Consider the following 14,525-nt stretch of genomic DNA (forward strand, 5'->3'; position numbering starts at 1 on the left):
AGTCCGGATTAACTTTATCTAACGCCAAAAAGCAACCCACTCCAGGTTTAAGTAACACATATTATTCCGCGCTCTCTTAATAACTATTTCTGGAAAATCTCATTTTATGACACTAATTTCAAAAAGCACAAATTTTCTCTAGATTTGTCACGTTTTCGCTACGTACCCACATTAACCTTGCCTCATCTATTTGTCTCTAAGCACTGTCTGAATTAAAAATAAATCATACTCCTGCAGAAACATTAAATTCATAGTAGGCTTGCGATTTATTGCGGGTCTAGCTCCCACGTCAATAGTAATTGTTACGTGTTAAGCTGACTGTGACAAGAGTCACACAGTTGTGTGCTGCCACCTTTCAAAATTCACATTGTTGCAGCATTGTTTCGCAATGGATTATCAATTAAGTTGCACAGAAACTATTTGGCAATAGATTATCACTTAAGTTGCACAGCAAAATTGGCCATATATTATCACGTAAGTTGCTGCTCAAAACGCTAAGATTCATCAGATTGTGGGTAGGTGGGGTTTTGTAGTGCCAATAAAATGATGCTTTCAAGACAAACGCTATTTTAATTATAATAGCACAAAACAGCACAATATATTATTATTTATTATCAAAACAATCGATTGTTTAACTTTTAGGCACTTTTTCCCAAAGAAATGGATGTGCTTGAAATGTAAAAATATGAAATTTGCTAATTAATGTATGGAATAACAAATAAAACAGGTCTGATAATTAAAGCAATGTTAAATAGCAGATGATAACCATCTTAAGTGTTTCAACAATCATGATTCACATAGTCATACGTTCAAATGACACTGTAGTAACAAATTTATTATCTTTTTTGTTCCTAGGTATTAAGTGTTATTTCGTAATTACTTATGTTTCAAAAGTATAGAAAATGGCTATTATTCCCCACAAACTTTGATGTTGTGACCAGGACAATTAGATTTTGATATGCAGCTATTTCCAATCCGAAAACGGGCGAATTTGTGTCTTTTCGTTCACATAAAATCAGAAGAAAAAAACTAACAAAATATGAATAAAAATTAACATGTATTTTTACTAAAGTAATGCAAAAATGGCCACAAAGATTGAGAAGTGAGTAGGTTTTAGCGATTTACGATTATACTGTAAATCACTTCCACTAATCAGCCCCCAAATGTAGTCTCCCGTCATGTTCTCGTTATACTGTCCTTGACAGCGGAGTTCAAAGTCCAGTATATCCTGATGGAAGTGCTCGCCTTGCTCCTCCTGGTACGCTCCCATGTTCTTCTTGAATTTATCAAGATGATCATCAAATATATGGACTTTGAGGGACAACTTCAACCAATTGTGCCGTAGTTCTTCACCAGAGTCTCCACCAGCTCCACATAGTTTTCGGCCTTGTAACTGCCCAGGCAGAGATATGATAAACAATGCACGCTAAAACTGCAAGGATAATAGCAGTTTTAATAGGAAGTGAAAAGGATTATATTGAATAAGGGCCATTTTCGGACCCCGTTTATGGGAGAAATATTCTTGTAAATATCACAACTCTGTGTCTCCTTGTATTATTCGATGTATACATCACCATATTCTGCATTAAATATGTAAATAAATTTATTTTTCATACCTAAACACGACTTCAGAACATGGGCTGGTATGGGAAATTTAAGAGAAATTGCTACATTTGAGCAACTTGAAACGAGAAATAACATCTAAGCGCAGTATTGCTCAAACAAGGTATTTACACTGATTATTTTTTTGTATGAAACTGTTTGGGTTCTCATATTAACTTATGTCAGCACGGTTGCGCTAATCACTAAAATCTAAAAAAGATTCTTGAATTTTGTAGTCAATGTATCAGTGTCGTTGTTTTCCCTGTTGCACGGTAGCTGCCTACGTATCGCTACGCGTGAGCAATCAGACCCGCATTTGTAGAGTGCGCTACATTATTTCCTTCATTACTATATTTTTAAACAAATCCGGGAATAATAACTATTCAGATATTATAAAAACAATTTTATCCATTCATCTCTCTCTCTCTCTCTCTCTCTCTCCAACCTCTTTCGGGTCATCAATCGTAGCTTGAGTGTCTTCTCTCTCTCTCTCTCTTCATTCTTGCTAAATTGCCTTGGAAACACGATTTTTAGAATAGGCGCTGAAGGGGCATTTGGAACTATATGTAAACAAAGACTACGTGGAGTAAACATTAACATTAAATTGAATTGTAATTTTACGTTGTCAAGTTTTTGCAAAAACGTGCTGTAAATAATAGGATAAGTACATATACATTATTTATTTTATACATAAATAACAATGTTTTCTTCATTTCCATCACGATACCGTTTGCTACATTTAATTCACTCATTATTCCAGCTGGCGTCTAGCTGTCAGGCAGGGAGTGCAAAACGCAGAGAAAAAGAGAAGAATAAAGCAAGTTGAAAAGAGAGCTAAAAAGAAGGATAAGCAAAAGCGTACTTTGGAGCTATGCCATCGTCTCTCGTAGACGGACGGATGCCAAGATTACAGTGCAATTCCGTACACGTAATCTTTAAATGAATATGTCAATTTCTTGATGGAAATAACAGTTATAACCAGCGTATTTTTTCATTAAATTTTAGTAAGTAGGTCTTTCTTCATATAGTAACAATATTAATTCTTTAAAACTAAAGCATTAACTGAGCAAATAACAAAGGATAGTCTGTAGGTATATAAATCTGCTTTGAAGAAATGTGTTATCTGCATGCTATGCAGATTGAACAACGCAAGCTTTAATAGTTCAAATGGTATAGCATTAGCACGAAGTTCGAATCCGTAAAACTCTCCTTTTTCTTCTTTCTTTTCAAGAAGTAATGTCCATACAATATAAACAGCTGTCAATTTTCAGTTTTGAAATAAATTAGTAACTGCTCAGCTTTTGAAACCAACAAAAATAATGCACAATTTGAAATTTTTTTAATCATTATGTTATCGATATAAAATGGAACAATACAAGGGTGGCCAATCATGTCTGCATTAGAAAATAATGGTATTGGAACCAGTTTTATTAAGCGGTTATTCTTCCATAATTAGATAGTAAAAGTAGCATACAAGTTTATTAATATTCAATTTTTTCATACTGAATGACTATCACATTTTCCGATGCACTCTTCCAAATGAAGAAAAATCGGTTTTAGACTGACACAAAAGTTATAAACATGCTTACTACATCAGTGATGTTCCTAATAATTACTGAAATTAGAAACCATTCCCAGACAGTGGGAATCATGTCCTCAATTGCAATCGAAGCCAAGTAACAACTGATTAACAACCGATCATCATCATCAAACCCTTAATCCAAGAGGTCGTTGGGCCACCACAGTTGACTTTACAACCAGCTCTCTCCATCTTTCCCTGTTCTCTACTGCCCTTTGGGAATCGCGAAATGCCGGTCCACTCCTTAATGTTGTCTTCCCACCTCTTTTTCTGTCTGCCTCTTCTTCTGCACCCTCGCACTGTGCCTTGTAAAATTGTTTTTGCCAGTCCAGATGATCTTTAGACCTGACAGTACCACTTCAATTTACGCATTTTGTAGTGGTCAAAGAAAGAACGAATCCACAGGTTATGGATAGAATTAGAGAACTTACAGAGCAGCAGAAACCGACTGATGTGTACGCCAGGATGACTGATCCATCCCATAATTTATCTTTAAATTATCCGCGTGATCTCAGACAGTGTCAGAACATTAAAGCAGAAATAGAAGTGGAGATGATAACCAAAGGAAGCTCACATAATGTCGCCGACGAGTTATTGGATGTTTTGTCTTTCTTATGAAACAGAAAGGTTTGTTGAGTTTGTTAACCTATGTTTCGATAATCAGTCGAATGAACAGTTTTTAAAATAACAAACATTTCAAATATTTTTTCAGACTTTATCATTATTCATAATTATGTTGAAAACTAGTCATTCCCTTTGGTTAATTTATTCGTCAATATAATTTATAAATATACATTTTTCTTATATGACTTCGCACGACTCTATCAGGCTTTGTGTGGCTTCGTCGAGAATTTTTGATGACTTTTTCAGGCGTTGTATATTAGGACATATTGAAATGTTACATTTTCTTTCGATAATCAATCAAATGATCAATTTATCAAATAAAAAAAACATTTTATATACGATTTTCTTATTATTCAATTCGGCATAATTATGTTGAAAACTAATCCTTCAGTTTGGTTAATTTATTCGTCAGTATAATTTACAATATAAATACACTTGTCTACTATGACTTATAACTGTCAGGCTTTGTGAAGATTTGTTACGCTTTATATGACTTTGTCTAGCTCTCTGTGATTAGGATATATTGAAAAAAAATTGCATTTTCTTTCGATGATAAGTTACATGAACAATTTATAAAGTAATAAACAGTTTTGTCAGACTTTGCTATTAGTTTGTCATTATTCGATTTCGAATTTGAACTCTGTCGCCCAATTTTCGGTTATTTAACTCTGCATAAACATGTTGAAAACTAGTCTTTCGGCTTGGTCAATTTATTCATCAATATAAATAGACATTTTTGTTTATACTTTGCATGGCTTTTTGGGGCTTTGTGTGGCTTTGTAGGGCATAGCAGTATTTAGTAGGACCCGCTAATTTTTTTGATGCAGCCAGACATTCAACGGCGGTGGACTATCTGTTTTATTAACACGTTAGTATTATTAATTCTTCATGGTTTCTGCATGGATTAAATATAGGCCGTTCAATAGAATTCGGGGAGGGGGTGCATCAAGCGTACGTACGCAGGTGGAGTGTGTGTAAAAAGTACGCATGTGTACGGGGGGTGGGGGTGGGGAGGGGTCAAGCTTTGCAAGATGGATGGCCCCTTATATAGAAGGCCTTACGACGAGATATTCGCATGATTTTTGCGTAGAAATACGGACAAGCATGTCGGCCTACATGTATAGTATACAGTACTTCAAAATATTTATGCGCAAAATTTGCCTTCGAAACCTCTGTCAAATTATAATAGTCAATGTAATAATGAGACTATTTTACTTAATGGTATATATGAACACATATTCATATAATGATATTTTATTCGTTAAAACTTTTCTTTACGTTTTTTAATTTCTTCATTGGCCCCATTGAGGGCCCCAGTTTTGAGCCACCACAAAGAATTGAATATATGCCTACATGTGCACAGAGAGAGAGAGAGAGAGAGAGAGAGTAGTCATATATAGTTACCTTAAACAACGGCAAGGTAGAAAAATACTTACTTGGACTCGTTTTTCATCAAAGTTGATGTGCAACCATGTTCCCAAACATTCCTTGAAAGTTGCATTCATTATATAAATCCATGAATCTTGCACGATGTAAATCACCATCTCTGCAGACTCCAGATGCTAGTAAATAGCATTTGCAAAACGAATAATAAAATGATTGTGTTTCCATTTGTTCATTATAGGTGTATGTTCTTTATAAACGCGTACATCCTCTCATTTCACTGACAACTGTATGCAGACTGCAATACGGTATTCCCGCGTTGGTTTAAAAATAGACGCAAAAGGTCTAGAGATTACAATACCTATAGTCTGTTTCTTTCCTGTATTCTCTAATGCCATTACTTCTAAAACGTATTTCACATTTTCAGAAACTCATTAAAAGTGCTGAACCAGCGGTGTTTTCTTTATTATTAATGTTCATATTACATCTTTATGGAAGAGTATATAGTTTATAAATAGATCATAGTTTGACTAGGCTACCTCAAGGGGTGTGGAGGACAATTTTTGTCTTCTTCTTCTAAAGAAAGAAACACAGTAGTGTGTGTGTGTGTGTGTTATAGCCATGAAAATATAAGGATGAAAGTACATAAATATTTAAAGAACATTTGTCGTTTCCAGTGAAGGAAGGAAACCCATGTATTTGGCGAAAAAGCGAACGTACAGGCCCCTGTTAACGCATCCTTTACAGTCATATTACAATAACATCAAACAATCATTTAAATAATTCAATAATATTAAACGTCATTCAATAATATTAAATAATATATTATTGAGGAAAGTTTTTGTATCTTATGATTATGTACCTTTTTGTCAACGTATTTTAGAAACAGTTTCCAGTTGACGTGTTAAGTTCGATATTCTATTTTTATCTAAGGTATATTTTGGAATAGTTTTAGAAACTAAACTTTATATATAGAGCTTTATAACCTCTAAAATAATAAAAAGCATATTGCAAATTTGAAACTGAGCGAATAGCTCATGGTAAAGCAGTATCTATGAGAAGTAAATGGAAAAGATGAGAACTTTTCATGTCTTTTTTTGATAGTGTTTTGACACCCTGTAACCGTGACAACGGACAAGTAAACGCAAAATTGATGTCAGAAATAAATGTTAACCACCTCATGTGTACAGTAGACATCATATAAGGACATTTGGAGAGGGGGCAGAAAATGTCCTTTTTTCAATATAATCCTTTTTTAAAATGATGATTCACATAATCACATATTTAAATAATCATATTTTCCAAAACCAGCCGTGCACAGAAACGTGATTAAGTGGTTTCTGAAAATGGTTTGTGTCACTGGTTCTCAATATATTGTTGTTTTTTTTTTGGGGGGGGGGAGGAGGGAAACTTGAACATTGCTATGGGTCTCAGTGGACCACACAATGATTATCGAGGGTCTCAGCAGACCATTTAATGATCTGATTGTAACGTTGATTAACTATTATAAATCTTTCTGCAGACCACCTGCGATACGAATACCACAATTTGAGAACCTCTGGCGTATGAGACACCAAAGTGGCTACTAGATTTTATAAGTAAAAGCTAGATTAGGAACCAAAGTTGGCTTTGTGCTTTAGATTTTAAAAAATAAATATGGTAGTGGTGCAGTCTGGAACCGGATGTCAACATACTTGTCATAATTCGAGACAGTATTTGGGTTTCCTTGAGACTAAAAAAGTGTCTTTAGGTTCCAGGGGAGTCATTCTGCATGACCGTAAAAAGTTACGTCATTCAAATGATGATAAGCTATATTTTCATATGTACCATGAAAATGATTTGAAATTGAAATCTGAATGAAAAAATAACTTGTTTTTCAAGAATCCTGTAGTTGTTAGACTTAGTATTGCCAAATATCATCACGATAAACAAACACATATTTGCAAATACATAATCACAAGCACACTAACATGAAATAAAACCATACACCAAGTTTATGTCTTTAAAATCCATTAGATGGTCAGATATATGAGAGATTACATGTAGTCCTTTCTGCTATCGGTAGATCAGTAGCGGGTTTGAAGATAATGAACGTGTCATTAGTGTTCATCTTTGCACGCACTATAGACTTTATGGTACTGTTGTTCAAACGTCCTTGTTGGATTCTCTGAACGATTCCATTTCAAATATGCGATGCTCTTCACAAACATAACTTTAACATTGTCAGAACTAAACCTAATGCAGTCTGAAAATGAGATGTGATTCTCTCAATCAATAAATATAATATACATTTCGTTTGGGTCTGATGATTTCATTTGAAGGGGACATATTGTAAGTTCATGGGGGCTTTACAGGTAACACAGCAGTAATACATGTCTCTGTCCAGTACGTGTGTTCATCCTTAATCAACATAAATCAACTGTTACATACAAGCGGTACTACTGTTTCGACAAACGTCGTACATTCCGGGATGATTGTGTGTGACAATATGGCCGATTGTTCAAATTACAGTACAATGCTCATGTGCAATTCATGGATAATTCTGTTTATGAGACTAGCTCCGGGAAGAAATATACTGAATTGGAAACCGCAAATGAAGGTGATTGTACTGTAAATGGTAATTGCAGTTTAAATGCATTTTATGATGCAGATTTGGTGAGTGATGATCCTGACAGTGCAAACAAGGCAGATCTATGCTCACAACCCCAGTACATGAGTACGCAGAATGTCGTCAATACATGTTTGGACAGAGATGCCCAAGATTCATGTCACCGTTGTAACAGCCCAACATATAAAGATGCCATATCTCAGGTTCCCAATCAGGACTATATTAGAAGACCTGATCAGGAATTAGATAATCTACCCAGAGACGTGTATATTGCGAAATTGCTAGAGGTTGCACACAATAATGAAAATATTGTAACCTGGTATAGGTCAGTCTTATTTAGTAGAGCACGAGGTTTTCCTGGCTGTCCGTCTGGATATTTGGTTGTTATAAAGAACAGAAATGGTTTAAGTAGTTTAATAAAATATGCAAGGGATTGTTATTCTTTAGCTATGTTTATAAAAGGGGATCCTTGCGAGATTGATTCTATTTTTAGCAAGAAGAAATCAAAACCTAATGTACAAGCTGAACATTGTGAACAGGACGATCAGCATAGCTCAGGGTAAGCAGAACAAATGATTCATTCAGTATGACTCTCGCTAGCTGAAATCAAGAGTGATTGCGGTAATCTACAACAAACTGTTGTCTTGCTCAGAGAAGAGATGATGTCTCTGAAGGCAACCCAAATCACACTGGTAACAACGAATGACCTTCCGTGCTGATGTAAACGATAAGGTACAGGCACAATCTCAAACAACTGAACTGCTCCGTAATGAGATTAAGCCACTGAAAACTACTCAAAGCTTGTTGGTGAAAGAAAATGAAACTATACACACCATCACCGAGCAACTCAGAGTTGAGCTGATGAAATCTTTGAGTAAACCCATGTCTTATGCGGATGTCGTTCGCACGTTTAGTCCAGGCGTAAGTAACCTAGCATGTAGTGCCAATGGATGTGGTGATTAACGCTCTCCATCAATTGCAGCTCAGAACAAGATTTCTGTGTATAACTGTTTATCTCCCGTCTTGATTGATTCTAACAAAACTGGTTGAGATGCACACTGCTGCCTATCAAGTGAATCTCAGAAAAGAACTTCCGTGTCAAACTATGTGTCTCCCGTGTCGCTTGAGGCTGACGAATCTACCCCAGGCACAACGACAGTGGAGTCGCAAACCAGTGTAACGGCCAAACCAGCTTTGGAAAAAGGGGGGTCAGTGTTCTGCAAACTCTGGTTTCAAAAAGCTCGGACATAATTTCGCAGACTGTAGATAGAAGACATATCGCCCCCTTCGATGGAAATATCACACAGATTTCTAAAGCCATTGTTCAACCTGATGTGAAAAATGTCGTGCACACACCCATTCGGAATCAAAATAAACCGTTAGCCCACACCGAACGGCTTTCTGAACAGGGTACTTCGACCAGGACAGAGCATGTTAGGCATCTGATTGCTAGCAACAGTAATGTGAAAGGTATTGACTTGAAAACATCTCCTAGCAAGATACCTACGGTCATTGGGGGTCAGGTAGAAAGACAGACCGTTTGGTAAATCAAGTTTAGAAATCGGCTCAGAGAGTATTGTTGGACATGAGGATGTTGATGACAATGATGAGAATGTTGTATCTGAAGGTATCGTTAGACGTAGAACAAGGCACTTTTATGTGGGTGGCCTCAGCAAATTCTTGAAAGAATACGATATAGAGCCGTTAACCATAAAGTTTATCCACAGTAGACATAACTGTCTATCGGCCAAGCTGACTGTATATAAACTCAGACTGCAACACTGTTAAAAATGATGTCACACGGCCAAAAGGTGTTTATGTAAGAATGTGGTATGGGAATCAGCCCAGGCGAGACAGGTTTAAGGATCGCGATCAGGAGGCAAATGAAGGTGCAGGATGCGATACTCCATGACTAGGTTAACATAGTCAATTGTTCATAAATTTGCCATTATGTACTGTCGTAAGTTAATGTGTTTTGTCATCTTTGTCATTTTAGTCCTGCTTTCACAATGCATACGTATTAATATGCCTATATTGCAAGTTAATATGAATCTTCATATACTGAGCTGGAATGTTAGAGGAATTATGTCCTCTGTTCTTAGCTATGGAGCAATGCTGGATAAATATAATGTTGACGTAGTTTGCATAATTGAACATAAACTATTACAGCACATACTTCCATTTTGCGATTCTTTTCGTTCTGATTATAAATGCATTGCTAAGGTTGAGGATATTTCCTCTAATAGCACGTTAAAAAAATGTGGTAAAGGAGGAGTTGCAATCTTCTCTCATGAGATATGCTTACTTCATAGATGATGTTAATAGTGACAGAGTTGTTGGCATAGAATTCAAATTTTACTGGTGATTTCAATGCAGTAGCTGAACAAGACACTTTCAGAGATTATAAAGATAGGATATTTCATGAGTTCATTCGATATAATAATCTAGTGAGGGCTGGACATTTAATAATATGCACTGGTTTCCATTATACATTCATCCCAGCAAGAACGATGATTTATCATTTTGTACTGTCGGATCAATGCATACGGGGTGTGCACATTGTTTTAGATCACGAAGAGCACGTGATATCTGACCACCTCCCTATCCTTACTTCCCTTCGTACAGTGACCTGTGGGAGAGACTTCAGACAGTCTATGAAGAGAAATAACATAGCTTGGAATAAATTAGACGCCGATATCTTGAAAAACTATCAAACTGAGCTGGACCATTGTCTGAAAACGTTTGATATAGATACTATTTCGGATGATGTTGATAAATTTTACGGGCACATTGCTAACACAATACAGCAGTCAAGCGACATCGCACTTCCAAAGTCTAAATTCAATTATCATGCCAAACCATATTGGTCAAATGAACTCAAAGAAGCACATAAACTTCAAAGACAAGCTAGTTATATTTGGATAAATGAGGGAAGACCGAGGGGTAGTCAATATAATTCTTACAGAAAATATATAGATAAAAGAGACTTTAGAAACCTTCAAAAACTGGCTGTGGAAATATATATGGGGGAGGTATATGAAGAAATTGAAAAAGCACATGAATGCGATGTAAGACACTTTTGGAAAATGAGCAATGTTAAGAGAGGGAACAATATAAGTGTTTATCAGGAACTATCAATTAATACAGTTTGTGTCCGTGATGATGATTCCATCGCAAATGGTTTTGCCAGATACTATGAGGACAGTCACACGCCAAATTTTAGCCATAGTTTTGACGGAAACTTTTATGAATTTATAGAGAGAGAATTAATCGGGGTCTACAGGACGGTTGCAACTTATGCAGCTGACGAACACTGTTGATTGATATACTGTAAGAATGTGTCTTCTAATATTAATTTTTTTTATACTTATTTATTGATTGTATTCAGATGATTTATTCTTATATAATACAACCTTCTATGGAAGGAAATAAAGATGATGATAAAGTAACCGTATAAACTACCCCAAGGATAGTTTATACGAGCTCTAAGCAGGACTGTTTATGCTTTATACATGCTACATGTGACAGGCATTTATTGAAGTGGTGTTTCTTTATTTTTAATTTATGTTGTTTTACAGATTATATTTACAAACACAACCATGTCAGGGGGTTTGAAAGTAAAAACATTTAGCGTGATACGACGTGTTGCCTCAGGTATTGTGTTTTGAAGTTTTTGAGGTTATACTAAATCGTGGTATAAGACGTGTGTCGTGTACATTATTTCAACATCCAGCTGATACAACATTAGGAAATAGATGGTCCATACATTTATGATTTCAAAGTGATAATTTAATTTAAAAAAGGGAATTTGATAAATCCAGTAGTAAAAGATTTTTCAATGGATTGAATTACAGCAATGCAAAGCAGACGTCTATTTTGATGATCGTTCGGTTAAAGTATCATCTCTATGTGGAAACGTTAATCTGATAAGAAGACATAAATCCTGAACAATAAAACGCTATTATCATTGATAGCATATCTTAACGAAAACATTTATAACGGAAAATGACCAACAAAATACAGTGTCGTCTGCCAATGGTTGGTAATGTGTCGAGAGTGAAGATATACTTAAACAGTCAGTATTTAACAATTACTTAACAGACTCATATAAATTTCAGAATTCAATGTGTTCATAGTAACCAGTGTTTCTTGCTTATATTCCAAGAAGACTCAACAGTGCTATTGTGGATTTAACTCCAGTTTTCATCACACGATAGGCTATAACATGGCTGCGAGCATAATTGATGGAGGAAGAACCAGGGAAAACCCTGGTAAGAACATTCGACCCACCGGAACCGACTGGCAAGCTTTCTCACATACCCACATTGGCCAAGTCCGAGACTCTAACCTACGCACACAGAGGTGACATGGCAGTGATATGTAGCACATTAGAGCATTCGGCCCCACGGGGACCCTATAAATATGTAAAATGGATCGAGGGATATTTTTGTTTGGTCTTTAGATTTTTACTGGAACTTAGCTGAGCTAAAACTGCCAGAACAGTTGATTTCACCCTTCTGTACCGATTTTGGAAACACACTGGGAAGTTAAAGTTAGAGTTTTCCTTAATATTACCAAACATGGTAGAATTAAGACAAACTATTAAAATGAGTGCCCTATAACAATACACTTTGTAATCGATTATGGATGTGCTTTTGTTTTTTTAAAATAAGTATTATTTTGAAAATAGTAGTTTCAGAATGGATATAAATTTAAATGAATTTAAGCCACATATGCAGTGAGGTATTTCATTGACTTGTTGGATTAAGCCAAGACTTACCACCTCTTATTATAATTATGTGAAAGGAGTGCTACTCAAAATGCGAAATCTGTATCAGGAATACATGACCTGTTAGTACTGTGTGGCTTACTCTTTTCAGGATTGCAACTGCCATCGACAGTATGATGTGAATTCATCATTGCACCGGATAACTGTCTAGAAAGTTCCAAGGTCTAACTTGTGACCTGGCCCATGCGCACTACTCGCCGTTTTCTTCATTTTTTTCAGTCGCTGCCATCACTAATGAGACGTTTAACACCTCGAAGAAAAATTGCATTCGCTTTGAATCATGTCGCAGACTGACCCTTTTCATTATGTGCATCATGTGTACTGTGTAAAATTACCATGTGAGCAAATATTTTTGATTTCTGAAATTATCTCTCTACCGAATTATTGGCAATTTTGTTAAGTCGTTTCTTCATCATAATATTACATTTTAGGTTACCCCCACCGCATAAGAGTTACTGTCCTTGAGAATTATTATTTTTTCTTTCTGGAGCAGGTTTTTAGTTCTTCCTGCCCTTGCTAATTTGGTCTGCGGACTTACCTTGATTCTGATTCATTGCTTTAATAAAGTAAGGAATCGTCGGAAATCATATTTCATAAAATCTGACCAGCCTCCTCTTTTTCATTCTTCGGCGAGAAAATAATAAATTAAAAGCTATTTATAATAAGTTGAAAGCAGAAAGTAGAAAAATAATTAAAATAAACGAGTGTTTAAAAATGTATTTTAATAGAAAAATATCTGTTTACAAGTAAACACATTCGCAAGAAACGGAAAAAATTTAAGACGTACAAAAAACAAGAACTAGATGTCCAAATTGTTTTTATTGCACATTGCTAGATAATCTGAGAAAAATAGACAAATTATTTTATATCTGAAAAAGCAAAATTTGTAAAGATACAAGAAAAGTGAAGCTTGCCTTGCACATTTCTGGTCAGGAATATAGGGAATAAGCGCAGCTTCACAGATTAAAAAACCAGTTGAATCTTGCATTGCTCCTAGGATAATATTTTGTTGTTGTAATAAATGGTACCAGAAAATGGTGATTTTCTTAGTTGTTATCTAAAACTTCTACTCTCATAAGGACTCTGACTTCAACTCTTATAGTTCTTTGGTAATTACTTGTTTGACTGAGCTGTTTCATAGCAAATATAATTGAAGTGGGACATCCATCTTCGTCTTTACCTATCATCCCGTTGAAAGTCACATCATGTAATATTAGTCCCTTTATAATCCCACAAACAAGTAAATAGCCGCCTTGTCTATCCATCAATTCATTCTTTCCATCTTCCACCCATCCTGATATAGCACAGACCGAATGGTCGTACGTTACAATACGTATAACCTGACGTCTTGGGCAAACTGTTTGTTGGTGAATTGCTGAATTAGGGTGCTCAGTTAGTAAGAACACTTAAATTATTCTGGAAGATTATAAAGGAATATGTCAAAGAATAACGTGGGAATAGATTTCAGTCATGATGGTTTTTGGACATTCAAAATGTGGAAAAAACTGTCTGATGGTCAGTCATAGATATCAAGCCTGTATTAATTTCATTTTCCGTATACATGTTTAGAAATATAATTGCGATGCTTATAAAATTGGATCATCCATCAGACATTCTTTGTCAAATAACAGACTTAGATTTCTGGTCTTCGCTTATAAAATAGCACTTTTCAGTGACAGCTAACATAACAAAAACAAACTGAAATCACGATTTCGCAAACTGATATAGGTTGTTCTTCTATGACAAATGGTTTTATTATTTAGAACATTTGATTCCTTAGATTGCATTGAGCACATAACGTCTTTTAACAAAGTTATACACGTATCTTCTATACCAGCACAATATTTACCAGTTTAACTGGTACGAAATATTTAATCAATCCATTGACTACTGCATTGCACAACGCAACGCAGCTTGATGAGTAATCATAATGTATTGAT

The sequence above is a fragment of the Sinohyriopsis cumingii genome, chromosome 4 (genome assembly GCF_028554795.1).
Source record: "Sinohyriopsis cumingii isolate HCF-2022 chromosome 4, ASM2855479v2, whole genome shotgun sequence".
NCBI classification, from domain to species: domain Eukaryota; kingdom Metazoa; phylum Mollusca; class Bivalvia; order Unionida; family Unionidae; genus Sinohyriopsis; species Sinohyriopsis cumingii.